The sequence below is a fragment of the Periplaneta americana genome, chromosome 7 (assembly GCF_040183065.1).
Source record: "Periplaneta americana isolate PAMFEO1 chromosome 7, P.americana_PAMFEO1_priV1, whole genome shotgun sequence".
In the NCBI taxonomy this organism is placed as follows: domain Eukaryota; kingdom Metazoa; phylum Arthropoda; class Insecta; order Blattodea; family Blattidae; genus Periplaneta; species Periplaneta americana.
In genome coordinates, this window is record NC_091123.1 from 147,296,146 (window position 1) to 147,319,111 (window position 22,966).

General features: G+C 34.3%; 1 protein-coding gene and 1 pseudogene across 1 annotated transcript in view; one reads left to right on the forward strand and one right to left on the reverse strand.

Annotated features, from left to right (window-relative positions):
- Nucleotides 1-3,717, forward strand: part of LOC138702798 (uncharacterized) — a 52,457-nt pseudogene extending 48,740 nt beyond the window's left edge.
- The window catches only part of LOC138703552 (protein artichoke), a 399,724-nt gene that overhangs the window by 268,631 nt on the left and 108,127 nt on the right, over nucleotides 1-22,966 (reverse strand). The window lies entirely within an intron of this gene.

The window sequence follows — 22,966 nt, forward strand, 5'->3', positions numbered from 1 at the left end:
GGCCGTTCATTTCGATACAGGCTTCAGTTCTTTTGTGCATATTATCGCACTATAGACTATTGCATCTAGTTCCAATTACCAGTTTCGTCCTTCGTACTAGCAACTCATGTTGAAATAATTCTGTACCTATTCTATAAAAAAGTACCTTACGTACTGCAAATTCAATCTTCACTTCTGCCGATCCGAAAAGATAAAATTACTCAGACATGTTATCTACAGTCCGTCCAAGTGGTTTTGTCGCAGAAAGGGGAGAAATCACGTGACAGTTAATTACTTAACGAGGCCCTTTTATTTAAGTTATATTAAATAGTTGTTTAAATAGTTGTAGACGTCCAATTCCTAACAGAAATTAATGTTTTCAGAAAAGAGCTAAGACAGCGCAGCCACTAACCTTTACAGAGGGGCGAGCATACGCGGGTGGGGGAAAACCGGGATGCGACATAGGCAAACGGACGACAGTACCTGTGCGAAAATATGATTCAATATTGAAAGCTCTTTCGTCACTGGAAAACGCGAACATATTTCTGGAACGTACTATACTCACTTACTCAATACTGCTTACTATATGCGGCCTTGGTTCTGTGTGGAGGACAGTTGGAACTTCATTAGTAGAAGGGGTGGGAGTGAAGTACATTCAAAAACTCAGGTACAATAAAAATTGAAGTAAAAATAAAATGATGTCCCTGTATTAGTTTGAAGGTGAACATACGACGCCGGACAGAATGTAGTCGAGGTGTTTCAAGTACAGGCAGCGGAAAAGAATTTGACACACGTCTAAACAAGCACGTTCCGTATTTTATATACGATTATTAGGTGTTATAAAATCAGACAATACAATCATTGTATATAAGTGTTAATATCGGAAAGGTCTGAAATGCTGGTGAGGTTAAGAAATCATAGGGCCTACTTAAAGTGTCACAAATGTGGTAAAACGTAAGTCTGAAAAGATGTTTTTTTTTTTTTTATACTTGCAGTTTTGCATTACAATTTTAGAATGCCGAAAACGAATATGGCGTACAATTTTGCTTTCTCTATGTTTAAGTGTTACATTAATTTATTTATCATATCTATTCTGTACCTTACTTTTCTTGCATGTTGTTCGCCTGGTTTCGATTCCTGCTGAAATAAACAACAACAACATCCATTTCAAAGTTTCAAATGAAAATGACAGCCAAGTGTCGGATAGTATAACCTTGTATGGGGAAAAACTGCGTTTAACATCGACTGAAATCAAGGGCGCATATGTCAAATATTTCACATCATCCCTTTCTACATCAACGCCAACATCCAAATTTAAAAAATGAAATAATCTACATTTTAGGGAATTTCTAGGAACGTACACAGAAAAATAGTGGATTTTCAGTGATGAGCGCCATGCAATATCCTAATGAAACATGAAAAAATATCAGACAATAGGAATATCTTGTACTGCATCATGCACCAATAACGTCACGTGCTACTGAAAGAATTTCTTGCAATATAAAATCATTTCCAGTGACATCCGCATATGTTCAAGTTCTGTAACTTACGAATGCACGTTATTATTCATTGCAAAGATCACGACGAAAATGAACATCAGGACTCAAGCACGTGTTTACCACTGCTCTGATGTTTACTAGTATAGGCTCTTCAGAATGTCGGGAGTTGATTGTACTCCACGAACACGCAGCGACGACGTGTTGTTTATATTTTTATTCGTTGCATTACCTGTGTTCGGCATACTATACAGGGTGTTTCAAAAATAGAGGGCATAATTTCAGGTATGTATTCCCCATATGTAGGCAATACAAAAAGTTCATTACAACATATGTCCTAAAATGTTTGATTTCCGAGTTATGGCCTTTAAAACAGTGATATTCACCGGAAAGGTTTTCTTTCCGCAGTTAGTTGCCTTTACAGCAGATGTTCAAAATGTCCACCTCCTGCTTGAATACAGCCCTCATATCGATGTCTCATGGCCCTGCGAACACGATCCCAAATTCCAGGAATATTGCGTATTTCCTCACAATCTGCCACAATTCGATTCCGAAGGGATTCCATGTCAGGCACCGGAGACGAATACACCAATGATATTAAATAGCCCCACAAATAGAAATCGATAGGGTTCAGATCAGGTGAGCGTGGAGGCCAAGCAATTGGGCCACCGTCGATCAGGGTACTTCTCCTGGTACGAACGATGAGCCAGCGCAGCATTGCCGTCCGCCTTACCGTACATGAAGTGCACTTCTGCCACCTGATTTGAGTACATGTCGCACAGTACGACGCCAAACACAACACTCAATGTATCTTTCGTCTCGGAATTAACTGTCAGTGTCCTCTGTTTATATCTGCTGTCACGACACCTACCTGCGGGAAGAAAAATGTTCCGGTGAATATCACTGTTTTGAAGGCCATTACTCGGAAACCAAGCATTTCCGGACACATGTTGTAATGAATTTTTTGTATTGTCTACATATGGGGAATACATATCTGAAATTATGCCCTCTATTTTTGAAATACCCTGTATACGTAATGTGTCTTTAACTTCAGTCTTTAGGTAGCTGGAATACGAAGCCTAGTTATCACTAGGGACCGGATTTTTATGTCCTTACATATTATATTCCTTTCAACCTAACCGTATATAAAGAACAAATCTTTGCGAATCTTGTAATTACTATTAACATATTAAAATTTGATACTACATATTTTTACATATTTACCCCACATTACATATTATGGCTTGGTATTACATGAATATACATATTTGGGTTTTATTCATTTTTACTTCTCTAAAAGGAAAAAAAAACAAAAAACAAAAAAACAAAAAAAAAACTTCTGCTGGGGAAGTTTACATTTTTAAATACACAGATTTAAAAAACTTTTTTTTTACCTACCCAAGAAAGGATATATTTCGGGACGAAATATAACGTCCTTAGTTCCAGGAAGTAATAGAGGCACTCGCCCCATACTGCCCACTGTAAATATGAATGAACAAAAGGCAATCTTTATCATACAACTAACTTGTATTGTAAAAATCACTCAGAAAGTAGCGTTGCCTTCATGCGGTGGAGTGGGATGAGGACGACATGATTTGCCTCGAACTATAATTGTTCTGCACACGTCTTAACAAGCCGTTCCCATGCAATTTGCAACCTTACCCACACTATTCCTAATCCTTCCAGGGAAAACCCATGTTAAGTCTGACATGAGCCGCAATAAAGTACCCGACTTTTGAAAAGAATCTGAAGTAAAGGAACAAACTGGAAAGATGTTGATAGATTAAAATAAATAGCTTTTCAGATTATTGCTTGATCTCTTTACTTTAAATTTAGTATACCTATACGGAAATGGGATTTTTCGAGTAATTAGAAAGTATGGTTCTCGGCTGGACTAATCCTACCCTTCTGAATGAGACAGGAATGTCACTTTTCAAACAACAGTTTGTAAATGCCTATAGTTTGAGGTTTTAGTAGGTACTTTGTTTCTTACAGGGAGCAGCTAAAATGCATGTGTCTCACATCTCCTTTTATTTTCTCCTAATCCAGTAAAGCGAAACAGTGCTTGCAGTACTGTTGTGTCATTCTTTTCACTCAGTTCTCTAGTTTTAGTACCTACAGTATAAAGTGCAAGTGAGTTTATGTACTGCTTTTAATTAACTAAAATTGCCTCTGTATCTTCAACCCTAACGACAAAAATAAAATCGCTGATTGTGATGGACGAAGTTTTCACTACAGATGGAAAAATAGTAATGTGTCAAGTGTGCGGTAAAAAAGTCGGGTGCTCTATGAAACCACAACTGAAGAGTCTTATCTATCCTATACCTGTCAGATATTGATATTAAATATGTTTTATGATTTTACATATTTTGGTACATATTCAGCTTATTTTTCTTACATAAATATGTACATATTTCACACCTTGATATTACATAAAAATCCGGTCCCTAGTTATGACTAACAATGTGACATCGCGCCGTAGGCTGTAAAGGAATGATCGCGATGATCACACGCTGTCTCTATTCTGGTCGGATTATCGTTCACCTCTGCTGAGGCATGTGGACGTGAGCCAAGCAGTCGGCCTTCGCCCTTCACGGGCTATCGCGCTAGTCGCTACAGATTACATATACAGTAGCTAATGAAATAATGATATTCTTCAGAAACATTTGAGCGACAAGCTTATTCTGAATTCGGCAGCGTCGCATCATAACCACGGAAACGAGAGAACATCAGAAAGAACTTACAAGTTGGCTCAACTTCTTGGCATGGTATACCTCGTGTCCCTTTTCACTTTACTGTCACGCACAATCTTTCCCCGCACGGAGATTACCCTAGAAAGTCCGAGGAGACCAGTGGACCCACGATGAAAATGTATTAGCTTGTGTAACATTCGTCTTCCTTACGCTCGGTGACTTGCTTTTCTTGCGTGTTGCCTACTGGATAAATTTTATGAGCTGCGCTATACAGACAACACGAAAGAAACAAAAAACAGAAAGCAGGTACGAACCCACAACCAAGTCATTCCCTTTGCATATGTATATAACCTAAGAGTTTACGCAAAAACATAGAACAGTACAGAGTATTCATAGAATTCCTGCAATTGCTTGAAACTTTTCTGCCCTCTATTGAGTGTTATTGTTATATCTGGGTTTTTAAGGAATTGGTTATTATTTAGGAAGACTGTGAATATTTTTTATTTTATTTTATTTTAAATCCACCACGAACAGAAGCAGGCTTCCGATTACAGGTGGATTATATAGATATATACACAAAATACATAATAAGAGAAAAAAAAACAACAAAACAAACAACACAAACGAAAGAAAGAAAATATATAATGGTAATAGATGCTAGAATATAATATTACAGTTAATACAGTGCCAAATGTCAATATAGTGATGCAAAATTATTTAAAAACTAGAGTAAAAACATAATACACTTCTTCATAATTTAAATATCTAAGGAAATACAATTCTTTTTAATACTGTATGAAATTTTTCAATTGTTAAACTGAAATCCAATTGAGAATCACAGTTTAAAAACAGAGAGTTGTAAGTATTACACATCACAAACAATGGAGAGTTCTTGAAGAAAACAATTCTAGGAATAGGAATAATAAAAGGTTGCCTATGACGTAATTCTGTTCTTTTTACGTTGAACTGAAGGAATTTAAGCAAATCACAGTTATTCAATATACCGTTAACAGTCTTATAGAGTAAAATTTGGCTATTTATTAATCGTCGAGATTTTAAAGTTTTATAATTAAATTCAAAAAGCAACTGATTATATGAAATTTGCTTCTCATAAGACGACACGTTATGTTTTTTTTTAATATAAATATAAATATATGATTAACAGAGAAATAAATGTAATGCAATTTATGTATTAATATTATTTTTCCTTTATTTTTATTGAATATCTACACAAGTACTTACAATGGAATTACTGTGTTCCATCTGAATTGGTTTGTTGGAGAGCGGTTAGTATGTATCTATGATAAGAGAAATAAGAAAGTAAGCCTAGCCGTCTAGCAAACTTCATATCAATGTAAGAGTCTGTTCCGTTGCTAAGCATGTAACGTCAGAATAGTGTGATGTACAATAAATGAATGTCGTTGCTAAGCAACTGAAGTCAGATATTGAAATTTTGATAGGCCCTAACATTTTATTCAATTGACAGTCGAAATTGTTGCGAATATTTGGGTAGATTTATGACAAAAAAAATGAGAAAATACATATAGAAAAAAATACTAGACGGTTTAATAAATAATGCATATCAATTTGTTTTCTTTTTTTTTTATTTTAGTAGGTTATTTTACGACGCTTTATCAACATCTCGGGTTATTTAGCGTCTGAATGATATGGTGATTTTTATTTTATTTTATTCGGTTATTTTACGACGCTGTATCAACATCTAGGATATTTAGCGTTTGAATGAAATAAAGGTGATAATGCCGGTGAAATGAGTCCGGGGTCCAGCACCGAAAGTTACCCAGCATTTGCTCACATTGGCTTGAGGGAAAACCCCGGAAAAACCCTCAACCAGGTAACTTGCCCCGACCGGGATTCGAACCCGGGCCACCTGGTTTCGCGGCCAGACGCGCTGACCGTTACTCCACAGGTGTGGACATGAAGGTGATAATGCCTGTGAAATGAGTCCGGGGTCCAGCACCGAAAGTTACCCAGCATTTGCTCGTATTGGGTTGAGAGAAAACCCCGGAAAAACCCTCAACCAGGTAACTTGTCCCGACCGGGATTCGAACCCGGGCCACCTGGTTTCGCGGCCAGACGCGCTAGCCGTTACTCCACAGGCGTGGATTTTTGTTTTCTCATTCAAAGTCTGTTTTTATTACAAATCCAATACATCACATTATTCCCCAATTAATTGGCTACAAATATCTATTGCGACCTGAGTCACTAGAGAAGGACTAGTTGCGGTAATAAAATTAGTTTTGTTTTGATCATGCGCGATGCCTCCTTTCTGGGACTATACCTGGTAAGGTTTATCTTGTCTCAGTAGCAATAAAACCAAGTCCCTTCAAATGAGGGTGGAGATTATAGGAGGGTTGTAAATTTTCAGTATTCCTTTCAAAACCTTGTTATTGTACAGGCTGCCGGAGCTCAGTTTCTTGAAAGACAAGCTCAGTGACGGAACTACACAGTAGGAAGAGAGATATTTTGTTATTTTATTTTGCGCTACAGAATTTATCAACTAGTCCCTTCCGCCACTGGATGGATGGACGGCACCGCTCCACTCCCCCATCGCCATAACAACACAGACGAGGAAAGACATATCTCCTTTCTCTCTCTTTTTACAGTGAGACAAGATACATCACACAGCCTTTAATAAAGTATCTGAGCGACGAAACTTTTTCTTCTAAGACTGTACACAAATTAAATAAATTGCTACAACAGCTATTTCATTGGTAAGACTGTACACAAATTAAATAAATTGCTACAACAGCTATTTCATTGATAACTATGTGAAACAATTACGAATGAAATAAAATTAGGTATAAAGAATTAGAGGGCACTAGCATTTCAACCGAAGACCTCTCGATCTGCAGTAAAATGCTCTACCAGTGAGCTACAACAGACTCGTGTGCAATGTGTTAAAGTTTCACTGTTACAGTGAGCGATGATACAGTAGTGGAGAAGTCCTGAGAATAATTCAGCACGGACGAACGGCTGTGTAAAAAGTAATGTGCGACACTTGTTAAAAATGGCGTTTCATTTTGTGAGTAGAGTTCCCGAAACGAGGCAGTAGGCCAGATGAAGTAATCCCTATGAATAAAATAAACTGTCACTATTAACACTAGTATCGTAAATAATTAGATCACTTTCTTTTCATCGAAGTCGGTATTTAAAATAATGTAAATATTATCAATAGTAATCTCACTAGAGATTTTGATTTATCTAGAGAAAATCAAAACTCGATAGGAATTTAATTGACTAAGAAAGTATAATAAAGATTACAAGAAATGAAGTACTCTAATACAATAAAATATTAATTGACTTACTAAAATTCTATGTCACTAATATTAGCTTCACCAAAACGTTCGAACGGAGCCGCCATTTTCAGTTGACTGTAAACAAATGACGATCGCAAGCATGTTTTATAGTACCGAAAAGAATTTGCAGTTTAAAATGCCAGCAAACAAAGAAATAAATGGTAGGGAGGTGATAAAAATAGACGTATATAAAGATTAGAAGGAAAGAAGTACTCTAATACTCAATAAAATAGATATTAGAGCCTATTTGACTTAATAAAATTATATTTCACTAAGGTTAGCTTTACCAAAACGTTTGAACGGAGTCGCCATTTTCAGTTGACTATGCAAAAAACAAATAACGATCGCAAAGCATGTTTTATAGCACCGTAAAGAATTTGCAGTTTGAAATGTTCGCAAACAAAGAAACAAATGCTAGGGAAGTGATAAAAACAAATGTCAGGGAAGTGATGAAATAAATGCTAGGGAAGTGATAAAACTGTAGCGATAAACAGTCATGATTAGTTGAAACACATCCCTTTGTACCTTTTTTTTTTTGTCAAAAGTAGTATGACGTAGCAAAAGTGTAATAGTCAATAATAATTAACTTATAATAACATGTAAGTTACCTGGTTCGGGCTTTTTCCCGATGTTTTCCCTCAATCTATTAACAGCAAATGCTGGGTAACTTCCGGCGCTGTACCCTGGACTCATTTCGCTGGCATTGTCACTTTCATCTCATTCAAACGCTAGATAACCTTAGCAGTTGTTGATAAATAATCAATTAAAAATATGTAAGGAGAGATAATATCAAATGTACCAGATCATTGAACGGCAAATTATAAAACTATATATATTTTTTTTTGTACGTAACGAGATATTTAAGAAAGAAAGAGCCCGCATGTCTATGTCGCCCCACCTGGTATCGAATTGCAGTACTTGTGGCAAGAAATGATTTGCGAGCATAAAATTGAGGTATTAGTGAAATGTCAATCCTGGGCGTAACATGAAACGGCAGTCAAGCTAACAGCGTTGGAGGAAAACCATTTCCACTAAAAAATGAGAAAATATAGAAGGAACTTTGATGGTTACGTGATATCCAGTGTTTCTTTTTTTATGGACGCGTTAAAAAAAAGTACACTTTGCATCTCATGTGACGATTCCCTTTCAAAATCGGTCGTCCAAAGGACTTTCCGCTAAATGACGGCAGATCTCAATCTGTCGTTCGGCTTACGCATTCGTCAATCGCTAGGGATCTGTAGAAGCAGGTTACGAGTAAACTGAGGCGTTGATTGCGAGAGACCAAGGGCTGTTGACATATCTCGAGGGCTTCATAATGGTTCTTCTTCCAATTCAATTCGTAGAGGCCCATCAGTAACGTCAGATGGCAGCCCAGACCTAGGTTTATCTGTCATGGTGGGTCATCTGCATTGAAATGATTGAACCAAACAGATGTAATACTCATATTCACTTCTTGCTCATCTCCAATTTTACAAATTTCTTCAGCAGTTGCTTTTGCACCACAAAAACGATTCTATTATGACAAAATAAGCGCGTGTTACTATGACGACAGAAGAGCGTATTCCACATAACATTCAATTATCGTTCAAATTCTAATTTTAAAAAAATTGTAAGTTTATGTCTAATGAAGTCTAAATCAAGCTATTATTATTATTATTATTATTATTATTATTATTATTATTATTATTAAAAAGCGATTGAATATGCAGCACCAGTTTTTCTTTGCTTTGTGGACCTAACCAAACCTTTCGATCGAGTTAGACTAGACGACGTAACAAGAATTTTAAGAGAAAAAGAAGTATCAGAAGAGATAATTGCAGTAATAGAAGAAATGATAAAAATACAATAACAAAAATTTGTATGGAAGAACAAAAAGACAGATGAGATAAAATGTTAAAAAGGAATAAGACAAAGTGATTCCCTCAGTCCCTTATTATTTAATTTAATAATGGACAAAATTATATATAGTGTAGAGATTTACGATGTTATTTGATGGGAAATAAAAATTTTAATATAATAGCTTATGCTGATGACGTGGTACTGACGGCTAGTACTGAAGATGATTTACAACGATTGCTATATCATTTTGTAAAGAATGCAGTGAAATATAATATGAAGGTATCTACAGAAAAAAGTAAAAGTATGTGTGTCAAAAGAATCAATAAGATGTAAATTGGAAATAGGAAAAAAAAAAAAAAAAAAAAAGATCGAACAGGTGATGAGTTTTAGATACCTCGAAGTGGATATAACGAGTGATCAGCATATAATAAATGAAGTACGACATCAAACACAAAAAGCAGCTAGAATTTCAGGATGTCTATGTGATGTGGTCCGGAAAAATAAATACCTTAATACTTAAAAGTAAAATAAAAATATATAAAACAGCAGTTAGAGCAATTCTAACATATGGTACAGAAACTAGTAAAATCAAACAACTTATGAGGACAACAGAAATGAACACTTTAAGAACAATACTAGGAAAAACAAAATTAGATAAAGTAAAAAATGAAACAATCCGACAAGAATGTGATATAATGGATGTGATTAAATTCACAAAAGCAAGAAGACGAGAATGGAATTTCCATGTAGAACGAGCAGAAAGAAATAGATTGATCAGAGCAGCCAGATATTTTATACCACGCGGGAGGAGGAGAAGAGGTCGTCCAAAGAAGAGATGGAAAGAGGGATGTCTTTCATCTCCGTCAGACCAAGCGTGAAGACAAACAAGCGAAAGCTTAAACAAAAGAAGAAGAAGATTATTATTATTATTATTATTATTATTATTATTATTATTATTACTATTGTATTTATTGCTACATACTACAATACAAAATTAATTCACTGAAAAGATATAGGCCTAGTGTACACCCATTGGAGCATGTTCCTGTTCGAGGGCAGTTCCCATAAATAAAACTTTGTACTTAAATAAAATATTAAACAACTTCAATGAAATTACAAAATTTAATACAATAATTACAAAACATGAACTACTAAAACAGAAAAAGAAAACGATATCAAGAATATATGAATAACTTTGAATATGCATTGGTAATAAAAAAAGGGACATGAATAATAAAACAATTTGCTTAATTTATTCTTAAATTTATAAAAACTAAATTCCTTAGGTCTGGAATTATTATCAATATGAAGTTGTATAATCTTTGTCCGTAACTCTGGCTGCGATTTAGTCTCCTGATTGTGTAACATTTAGATTCAGCTGAAGGACATGACAAATTCCTGCGGTTCTTCTTCATATTTTTTATGACTTTTATGATAATAGGCTACTTTAGTAATGTATCTTTACATATCTGCTCAATTTGAAAACATTAAAATTGGAATACTTTGAATTTGTTGGATAAATAATCAATTTACTCTGTAAGCAAATTTTAATTATCCGCTTTTGAAGCACTAGTATAATTTTGTTGTTCCTCCCCATCCGATTACACCATACTGAATGGCAGATTGAACCACACTTTGAACTGTGGCTCCACAGTGAATTATAACTTGGATTAAATCTGCAAGATACAAAATTATTCGGAGTATACTGTACCTAAAAATGGAGGAAATATTTTGAGCAGCGAGTACGCCCATTTTCAACTTCTATTAAAAATAAACTAATTAATTTACTTTGTTTCTTTGTTTATTTATTTTGCTTAATTAATCATTCATTCATTTACTTATTTATTTACAATTTTTTTACTCATTTATTTATTTACTCATTCATTTATTTAGTTACACATTTATTCATTTACTCATTCATTCATTTACTTACTCATTAATTAATTTATTCATTCATTAATTTATCCAATCTTGTATTTACTCATTAATTTTTAAATCATTTATTTATTTCACTTTATCGTTTATTAATTTACTCATTTATTAATAAATTTACTAATTATTCATTTATTTATTAAAGCAATCGTTTATTTAACCATTTATTTATTTACTAATTTATTTATTTCTTTATTTACTCATTCCTTCATTTATTCATTCATGCATTCATTCATTCATTCATTCATTCATTCATTCACTCATTGATTTTTTCATTCATTTATTTACTCATTCGTTTACTTACTCATATATTCATTTATTCATTCGTTTAATTACTCATTTATTCATTTACTCATTCAGTTCTGTATTCATTAATTTATTTACTCATTCATTTATGTACTCAATCGCTTATTTACTCATTCATTTAATTGTTAATGCATTTATTTACTCATTCGTTTATTTATTCATTAATTTAAGTACTCAACCGTTTATTTACTTATTCATTCATTTACTTATTTATTTACTCCTTCACTTATTTACTCATTAATTTATTTACTCATTTATTCATTTATTTACTAATTCATTTATTTATTAATTCATTCATTTGCTCATACATTTATTTACTAATTCGTTCATTTATTCATTCATTTACTTATTCATTCATTAATTTAGCCATTTATTTATTTACTCATTCGTTTACTCATTCATTTATTTGCTCATTCACTTATTTAATCAATCATTCATTACTCACTCATTCATTTACTCATTCATTTATTTACTCATTCATTTATTTCCTCATTCATTTATTTACTCATTTATTCTTTAACTCATTTATTTACTCATTAATTTATTTACTCATTAATTTAGTTACTCATTCACTAATTTACTCATTCATTTATTTAGTCATTCGTTTACTTACTCATTCATTTATTTACTCATTTATTCATTTACTCATTCATTTATTCACTCATTCATTCATTTACTCATTCATTTATTTACTAATACACTTATTTACTCATTCATTTATTTACTCACTCTTTTATTTAGCCGTTTATTTTTTACTCATTCATTTATTTACTGATTCATTTATTTACTCTTTATTTATTTACTCATTTATTTTATATACTCATTTATTTATTTATTTACTCATTTATTTATTTACTCATTCATTTATTTAATCATCCGTTTATTTACTATTATATTTATTTACTCGTTCATTTATTTACTCTTTATTTATTTACTCATTTATTTATTTAATCATTTATTTATTTATTTACTCATTTATTTATTTATTTACTCATTCATTTATTTAATCATTCGTTTATTTACCATTATATTTATTTACTCTTTATTTATTTACTCATTTATTTATTTAATCATTTATTCATTTATTTACTCATTTATTTATTTATTTAGTCACTCATTTATTTATTTATTTACTCATTCTTTTATTTAATCATTCGTTTATTTACTATTATATTTATTTACTCTTTATTTATTTACTCATTTATTTATTTAATCATTTATTCATTTATTTACTCATTTATTTATTTATTTACTCACTCATTTATTTATTTATTTACTCATTCTTTTATTTAATCATTCGTTTATTTACCATTATATTTATTTACTCTTTATTTATTTACTCATTTATTTATTTAATCATTTATTTATTTATTTATTTACTCATTTATTTATTTACTCACTCATTTATTTATTTATTTACTCATTCATTTATTTAATCATTCGTTTCTTTACTCATTTATTTATTTACTCATTTATTCACTCACTGCTTTGTAATAGTTCATCAAGTAAGAAAAGTTCGAATTACTCTCACGAATGAAAGAGACCTTTTGACTTTTATAGATTTCCGGTTTCAATTAATTAATTTTATTTATATCTACTATATAGGCTAAATACGAGAACGGCTGGACGCATCATCGTTCTGACCACACGATACCTCCGCTCTGGCTGGATGAGCATTCACTCATCAGGCAACTAAGCCAGAAGATAATGTGCTAGGGTGGCCACTTCCTTTCTCCTTCCATTGCATACATCACTATGATGATGATGATAATTATTATTATTACATAAACCCCAGTCATTACGTCCCTTAAAACTGTGGTATGATAATGGGCTCAACTTGGAACAGAACACCAAGGGAGCAAAATTCGAGCTGTCCCTACGAATGAAAGAGAACTTTGACCTTTGAGGATTTTCGACTGCAATTAATTGATTAATTTACATGTACTACATGTACCGAGGCATTACTATCCTAAAAAATTCATCTCCTACGATCGGGTTTTAACACGCGAGCTTCGACTATAATGTCAAGTTGTGAGTCCGAACCGTGTTCCTTTATCCCCACATCAATTAGGAGGCATCTATAGAAAAAGAACTTCGCTAGCAAATTACTTTAATGATTTCACTAACTCCAAGCAAAACCAAGCCCATAATTTACTGAAAACTAACAAGATATTTACACAACTCATTTCGGTTAATTAAATCGCCTCCCTATCTTTTATTTCGCGTAATTAAAACTGACTATCGGCGCAAGGGTCCAGTTTCAAGAATCAACACTAACATCCCATCGAAGCCCAGGCAGTAGTCAAGACACAAAGTGGTTATTTGCGAGCTCGCGCGAGTGCATTATTAATTACGACTCAGTCAAACAGCAGTTCCCCACGTCGGTCGCCGAGCCCAATTCGTTGCTAGGAGACGGAATATTAAAGCGGAGCTGCTGCTACTTGTGGGCCACCCTGTTCCGTCCTGAGAGTCTCCATAAAACATTTCACGACCGCTTTACGGCTTCACACGGCATCGCTTATTTTATGACGCCAAATCAGTTGCAGAGTCACGCGACTGCTCCGGCATCGAGGCGTCGAGGGTTCGAAATCCGTCCACAGAACAGGGTGTTCCAAAATATCAATAAAGCATTCCTCACATAAAGGAACGGGTAGCTGCGGTAACAAACTGTCGACATGACGAGGAGATCCGATGACATTCGTTCACAGCGAAATGAGTGACACCAAACGACACAGAATCTGACATTGAAGAGTATCACAAAAGAGAAGCAAATCCAGTGGGACACTTTGTCATTTATATTGGGAGTAGCCTACAAATATAAATGCTCTTTAATAATCAGTGTCATGAAGAAGATGATAGACTCTCATACTGAAGGGTGCCACAGATCTTAAACCAAGGGTTTTCAACCTTTTTAAGATTGTGAACACCGTCCAGAAGCAACGTTAAGTGAGCGAGTGCCATGAAATGGCATAGATTTAATAGGCTTACATAAATACATACTCACTTACTTACAAATGGTTTTTAAGGAACTCGCAGGTTCATTGCCGCCCTCACATAAGCCCGCCATCGGTCCCTATCCTGTGCAAGATTAATCCAGTCACTATCATCATATCCCACCTCCCTCAAATCCATTTTAATATTATCTTCCCATCTACGTCTCGGCCTCCCCAAAGGTCTTTTTCCCTCCAGCCTCCCAACTAACACTCTATATGCATTTCTGGATTCGCCTATACGTGTTACATGCCCTGCCCATCTGAAACGTCTGGATTTAATGTTCCTAATTATGCCAGGTGAAGAATACAATGCGTGAAGTTCTCTGTTGTATAACTTTCTCCGTTCTCCTGTAAATTCATCTCTCTTAGCCTCAAATATTTTCATAAGAACCTTATTCTCAAAACCCTTAATCTCTGTTCCTCTTCCAAAGTGAGAGTCCAAGTTTCACAACCATACAGAACAACCAGTAACATAACTGTTTTATAGATTCTAACTTTCAGATTTTTTGACAGCAGACTAGATGACAAAAGCTTCTCAACCGAATAATAACAGGCATTTCCCACATTTATTCTGCGTTTAATTTCCTTCCGAGTGGCATTTATATTTCTTACTGTTGCTCCAAGTTATTTTAATTTTTCCACCTCTTCGAAGGATAAATCTCCAATTTCGTACAATATTCTGGTCACGAGACATAATCATATACTTTGTATTTTCGGAATTTACTTCCAAACCTATCGCTTTACTTGCTTCAAGTAAAATTTCCGCGTTTTCCCTAATCGTTTGTGGATTTTCTCCTAACATATTCACGTCATCTGCATAGACAAGAAGCTGATGTAAACCCGTTTAATTCCAAACCCTGTCTGTTATCCTATATGAATACATAAATTAAATAAATAAATAAATAAATTTTTTAACACTTACCAGATAATGATATCCTTCAACTTGAATGTTACTCAGAATTTCAGTGATATCCAAGGAGAAGTCGCTTATAGCCTAGCCACACGTAACAGTCCTGCAGATGTGAATTAGATAACACTGGTCTGTGTCATTTTTGAGGTCGACATCTTTCTAGCTGTTCTTTTATATTTAGCGCATGCTGAATTCAGAAATACAACTCATTTTGCTCACTCAGGTCAGATTTTCTTGCTATCACATTTTTTTTAAATATGGTGTTTCAGAAATAAATTGTATCTTATAGCAATGAAACTATACTAATTGAGGTTTCAAATCAGACTTACATTTGCAATAATATGAACATATGTGTACGGAATGAAACACGAACACAATTATTGCGGAAGAAAGAAGCTTTTCAAGGACTTTCGTGTGTGTTTTGCATCTGGAACATCCTCTTGAGGTACCAACATGTTCACATCCCAGCGACCCTGGTACCTCTCTTCCTTCACTCCAGTGTCTCTATGAAAGCATTCGCCTTGCTCCTCTCCGTATTCCTCACAGTTTTCAGGAAAGTAATCTAAATGCGAGCTGAGAAATAATTTCATTTTTATGGACATACATGCACCAAGAGCCTGGTAGTTCCTCAACAACATGTTCGTACTCTGGGCTCCTATGGCTGCCCAGAAAGTTTTAATAATAATAGACTTCAATGCGAGCCAAGCCTCTTTATCCTCTCTATCATGATTCTAATTAAGCATCATTCATAAGCTCTCTGATTTGAGGGCCATCAAAAATACCTGTTATTAGTTTGGCCCCATTGACACGTGGAAACTTCTGACTTAGGAAAGCAAGAGCTCTACTTTTTTTGTTGTCTTGACAAAATTTTTCATTAGGCCAAATTTGATGTGCTATGACGGAGGTAAAAAATTTCAGACTTTTCTTTTTGACGGTGAGGATTGGTATAAGCCTTATGTCCATAATATTGCAGATATATTAATAATTTTGGTAGGGTGTGTTTTAGTATCTATGAGCAGTAAGTGGCTAAAGTTTCAATTCAAAGGGTGCTGGAGTAAGTGAACAGATGCACCTAATCACAGGCATGTAGCGAATTTATATAAAAAATATGTTTAAATTAAATAATTCTTTTAAGGGAAAGATTTACTCTAGGGTAACAATTCATTTTTTATTTTAAAGCTTAATGTGTATACGTACATCACTAAAAAAATGAAAGAGCTCTGATAAATAGTATAATCTTTTCGCTGTAAGAAAAATCCTAATGTAAACAATAGCACGTGACTGAAGTGAGGCTTCATTGGCCGCTGTTTGGCGCCATAGATTTTCAGTACGTGTTCCCGCCTACTGTTGTACATTCTGTTTCATGTTAAACATTTCCCGTTACTCGTCAAGTAGGCCTAACCTCACTACTATGCATTCGTTTGCTTAGGAAACATTTACTTTATAATTATACTGTAATTAAATTATCACATGATTTATTATATTCATTTAAGACTATTTGTTTTTCCGCTTTTGAGAAGGTTTCCAATCTTATGACTAATAACCACACACACCGAGGATACAAAAGCCATACTTCAGTACCACGTGCTTACGTAGTGACGCCAGCTCTTACAAGAACAGACTACCGCGGTATTACTGTTGGTATTCATCCGCGTTCATAGTACATAACAAAATATAAAAGTAGTTTTTCTTTTACATAGCGTTTTACATATGAGTGAAGTTATATGTTTCATTGTATTTAACAACTAGAATTGAATTTTTTATTTTCAAATAATACGAGATTATGGTTTCCAAACACGAACTATATTTCTCTGCGTCGTGTGAGTGTTTCGACTGGGAGCCAATCACGGGTGTGACAGCAACGTGCTTGTGTTTACATTAGGATTTTTCTTACAGCGAAAACAGTATAGACTATTATATTTATGACTGCAAGAAGATAGGATATTTTTTACCATTATTTTGTAAGCGATAAGTACCAACTTCCCTTAAGGCTACTGAAACATGAAGAGTTGTCTATTTTAGCTCTTGAACTTGCAAATGACATATAAGCTCTACTGAAACATTCCTATGTCACAGGATTACAAAATTTATTTATACCATGCATTAAACAGTGCTTATAGTAGGCTACCTTTCGAAGAAAAATTAAGTCACTTATCGCAACAGAATATTAATGTGCCCAGCGTATAGGTAATTAAGAATGGACACTTCGCGTCGGTACCTTTGATGTAGCCGGACTGATTTCAATGACCTTCAAGCCAGCTAGAGCGTGAGATTATGCTTTCTTCCTAGAGTTGGCGCTGACATCACACCAGCTAGCAGTCGACACAGCGGAAATATAACACATATAATTAATACATCTAGGTATATTATGTACTCAAATAAAATAAATGGGACCCATAAAATAATAAATCCGCCATTAACTGTAATGTCTAGACTTTAGAGTTCCTTTATAATGAGAGTTGAGACGTTGACCCCAACAACAATTAAAATATGTAATGATTTGATAGCACTGAAAATGGAAAAACAAACTCTTATGAGAAGTAAAACCATATACCTATATTATATTATATACAAATATTAAATAAATTTGATACTTAATTTTATAATGTATTATATTATTTTATAATATAATTTATTATATCTGAAATATAAAAAATTATTATTATAACTAGTTCGTCACTGAGAAATAAGGAAAAGCTGTTAACTTGAATTTATTTGAAGCAAAGCGTTACTGGATTATTCAATAAGGTAGGCGATGTTCGGATCCAGTATCTCAACTCTATACTCAATTATTATCTTAGCGTATGCTCGATTACACTAACCTCTAGCGCTTGAAAGTGGAACTAAACGCCGGCGCACAGAGAAACAAAACACAGGAAAATTCGCTCAGTGTCCATTCTTTATAATCCCTATTCGCCGGGGTGCCCCCAAATACGGTAATTACAAAATAAAGTGTTACGCATGGTTCATCAGTTAGGTACACATATCTCATAGAATTTTAGTCAGACCTCTCTCATTTTTTTCTGAGAATATATCACATGACAAAATGAATGCACTATTTTCTTAACTAAACACTATATATGTACAAAAATAAAAAAAATATATATGAAATTTTTTTTTTTTCAAAATTTTCCTTAATTTTGAATTTTTAAAAATTAAGTGATGAAGTTTAAAAGCAAACCACTCCAATTATTTTAAAGAACTAATTAATATGTACCTGCCATAACAATTTCATGACTCTATCTTCATTAGTTTATGAGATAAGTGTATCTAAGTTTTGAAAAATCAAGGTTACGGGAAATTCTAATTACCGTATTTGGGGGCACCCTATAAATATCATGTTTAGGATAAGTGATTTAATTTTTTATCAAAAGATACTACAAAATTTCGTAAATCTGTGACATAGAAATATTTCAGTAGGGCCTATATGTCATTTGCAAGTTCAAGAGCTAAAATAGACCAGTCGTCATATTCCAGCACCCTTAAACAATATACAAAATAAATATAAGTATGGAATATTACTCGTAACTTAATGAATGTTAGTTTTACCATAAAATATTATATACAAAAGTTATTGAATATAAATGAATTATGCTAATATTAGAGGTCGGTGTTAGAGTCATACACACAGTCTGACAAAAAACTGTCACGCGCACGCATGTACACACATGAATTAATGGAATTAAGTCGGAAGACGTTTTTATGGCAGAGCTCTTAGTCAGCTGTGCTGCAGATTCTCATAATTCCTACTGCTAGTTTTAAATTTTCAACAAGCAAAAGCGGACCCAATATTTGAAAGCAAATGCAACCCTCAGTAGTACCACAGAGTCCGCATAATGTTCAGTTAAGAAACCAACTGACTGTAACATTGACAAGCGATTCATACACATTTTCATTTCAGTTTCTTTGATGTTACTGAAATAAATATTCCTTTCTGGCGTTTCTACTCTCTTTATATTTTTCCATGTCTGCATACCCATAAAAATGTTAATTCTGATATTTATGCAATGATTGAATCGCATTCCGATTGCTCATTCGTGATTAAAAAGCACAGAATGACTTTCGCCGTCTATCAACTGGTGCACACTTGAAATGTCACTGCAGAACCGGGTTGAACTAGATAACAATAATTAATAATCGATAATTATCGACATAAAGCGTGATGTAGCTTGTTACCGCACATGCGCAATTGGAAAAGTTTATAAGCATCTAAAATGTTAATGGGAAGTTTCATTCGTGGAGTAAACGAAAACTTCGCATAAATAAGACAGAAAAATTAGCGAATGAATAATTTTTATGAACGTCGAAAATGTGTATTCGTTGAGGTGTTCATTCCGTGTAGAATAATAATAATAATAATAATAATAATAATAATAATAATAATAATACTTAGCCTACTTACAAAAGGCTCTTAAGGAACCCGAAGGTTCATTGCCGCTCCCACATAAGCCCGCCATCGGTCCCTATCCTGTGCAAGATTAATCCATTCTCTATCATCACATCCCACCTCCCTCAAATCCATTTTAATATTATCTTCCCATCTACGTCTCGGCCTCCCCTAAGATCTTATTCCCTCCGGCCTCCCAACTAACACTCTATATGCATTTCTGGATTCGCCCATACGAGCTACATGCCGTCCCCATCTCAAACGTCTGGATTTAATGTTCCTAATTATGTCAGGTGAAGAATACAATGCGTGAAGTTCTGTGTTGTGTAACTTTCTCCATTCTCCTGTAACTTCATCCCTCTTAGCCCCAAATATTTTCCTAAGCACCTTATTCTCGAACACCCTTAATCTCTGTTCCTCTCTCAAAGTAAAAATCCAAGTTTCACAACCATACAGAACAACCGGTAATATAACTGTTTTACAAATTCTAACTTTCAAATTTTTTGACAGCAGACTAGATGACAAAATCTTCTCAACCGAATAATAACAGGCATTTCCCATATTTATTCTGCGTTTAATTTCCTCCCGAGTGTCATTTTTATTTGTTACTGTTGCTCCAAAATATTTGAATTTTTCCACCTCTTCGAAGGATAAATCTCCAATTTCTATATTTCCATTTGGTACAATATTCTGGTCACGAGACATGATCATATACTTTATCTTTTCGGGATTTACTTCCAAGCCTATCGCTTTACTTGCTTCAAGTAAAATTCCCGTGTTTTTCCTAATCGTTTGTGGATTTTCTCCTAACATATTCACGTCATCCGCATAGACAAGAAGCTGATGTAACCCAATAATAATAATATACTCTTAGTATGGAATAAACCAATAAAAGTGGTGTTTGAAGATATAATTATTTTGGATTTTGGGTCACAGCCAATGTGAACCACTTCCCACCATATTCGTTCAATTACTATTTCCATTTAGGCTTATGGGAGCAGGGTTTGTAAGAACAAACCTCATTCGCTGAAGGATCTGAAGGCAATATGCGGGGAAATATAACATTTTTATGCAAAACATTTATATACTGCATGCTGTATCAGTCTAGGCCCTAGGTTACACTAGTACATGTTTCATACGGTACTAAATTTCAGTCTACAACAAATTAAAGACAATTGTTTTAAAAAAATTGCAAAAATGTTTTTAAGTAATTATTTATGGATTTATTTGATACCTACTCGCCAGGTCCTTTTTGAGTACGTTTCCTGCGATTGTCAGGACCTCTCATTTGAATAACATGATAGACAGCTTGTGGTCTTTTTTCCCAGATAAATGTTTCTTCTTCTACTAAGTTATTCGAAATCCGTGCAAGAAGTTTCTTATCTCACTGTAGTTTAGTTAATAGACGCTAAAAAATGTGCAAACTCTGCTATAACTGGATTGTTATATTTTATATTTATTCTTTTCAGAACTAAGAGAAGAAAGACTTGTTCGCTTCACCCTTAGATGTATTCGTCCACAGCAGTCGTGTTCAAGTTTCCTTCTACAAACAACTACTCTATCTGCTGCCGCTTCTTTTGCCAATTTGTCAGTTCGTTGCCATGAATTCCCGTGAGTTACTTGACCCACCTGAAATGTACCGTGCACCGTTGTCTCCTGAGACACAAACTTCGTCTCCGATTCTATCAGGAAGCTATTTTACATCATTTTAGAAAGATCTAAAGTAATTTTACTACCTGTAAATACTTTCACCCTTTTTATTTGTGTTGTTGGTTTTTTAAATGGTTCTTCTACAGCCGAAGATACAGTGGTGATATTTAGTGACTGTTCCTGAGATGAAGTTTATAAAAATACTAACAAAGATATAAATACGGTTAAAGATAGGCTTGATGCCTTTCTCTTTAACAACTATTAGACAACAATATTTGAATCATCGTAATGTAAGTTTACTAATAAATACGAGGGTCATTTCATAAGTCATGGCAATTATGTTATATCTTCCGAATAACCGAAAATGTGGTTAGATCAGTATATACGTTTGAAAGCCTGTCGTACATTGTACGGGATGCCACCGCCAGTTTACTTTTGTGTGCATTGGTGGCCAGTTGACACCACACGCAAAAGTTAGTATGCTAGAGGCTGTGCTCCAAGATGGATGTAAGTAAAGCTGAACAGCGGTCATACGTGAAAATTGCTGTTCTTCGTGGTAGAAATGCTCGTCAGTGTCATTCTGAGCTACGAGAAGCATTGGGTGATAGTGCGTTGAAACATCCTCCCTACTCGCCTGATCTCAGTCCATGCGACTTTGATCTCACTCCGCAATTGAAGAAGCCTGCAAACAGGGAGGACTTCTTAACAGCGTTTCGACGAGAGTTGGTACACATAGACGAATCGCACACATTTATATATAACTCGCACATTTGGTATAAATAAATATCAAATATAAAAATAAAAGCAACGTTTTCCAAACTTTCTAGTCGCGTGACTGCCAGAACTAAAAAATAAAAATACTTCGCGATTCTCTTACAAACACTTAATAATATTAATAATACTTAGCCTACTTACAAATGGCTTTTAAGGAAACCGCAGGTTCATTGCCGCCCTCATATAAGCCCGCCATCGGTCCCTATTCTGTGCAAGATTAATCCATTCTCTATCCCTCCCTCAAATCCATTTTAATATTATCCTCCCATCTACGTCTCGGTCTCCTCAAAGGTATTTTTCCCTCTGGTCTCCCAACTAACATTCAATATACATTTCTGTATTTGCCCATACGTGCTACATACCCTGCCCATCTTAAACGTTTGGATTTAATGTTCCTAATTATGTCAGATGAAGAATACAATGCGTGAAGTTCTGCGTTGTGTAACTTTCTCCATTCTCCTGTAACTTCATCCCTCTTAGCCCCAAATATTTTCCTACACACTTTATTCTCAAACACCCTTAATCTCTGTTCCTCTCTCAGAGTGAGAGTCCAAGTTTCACAACCATATGGGCTATTCCATATGAAATCGATCAGTAAAAAACCTCGCATTTTTTATACTCTAATTTTTTCCCTATTTATACAAGGTACTGAGGAGAGTGCATTTGCAAAAATATACTATCGAAAGTCAA